Here is a 433-nt window from a genome sequence, read left to right on the forward strand (position 1 = left end):
GAAAGGACGACAGATAAGAGAGAACAAAAATTAAAAAATGAAAATACTGAAAAAAGAGAGACACGGATGAAATTGCAATGTCCGTCGGTCCATCATGCAGCCGTCCCCCTACCTCCCATCCCCCCTTACCCCCGCATGCAGAAAGTTCATCCGTGCATGAAACCATACAGAGGCTAGCGGTCGGGGAAGGAGTCGCAAGAAACGGGCTTTCATAAAGTATTTGCATTATGCCGATAACCATATACGGGTCTCAATCAGGGAAATGAGGCAAGGAGTGGTTAACCGCCGCCATGCATGCAACGGGCTGGGAATGCAGGTGCTGGAGGACGCGGAGGGGGGGGGGGTCCTGGTTGGTCGGTATTTCCTGATGTCTGATTTCTGCGTTTTATCGTTGGCAGGTAATTAACCTTATTGTCACTGTAATCATCACCAT

This window comes from Penaeus monodon, chromosome 30 (assembly GCF_015228065.2).
Source record: "Penaeus monodon isolate SGIC_2016 chromosome 30, NSTDA_Pmon_1, whole genome shotgun sequence".
Classification (NCBI taxonomy): domain Eukaryota; kingdom Metazoa; phylum Arthropoda; class Malacostraca; order Decapoda; family Penaeidae; genus Penaeus; species Penaeus monodon.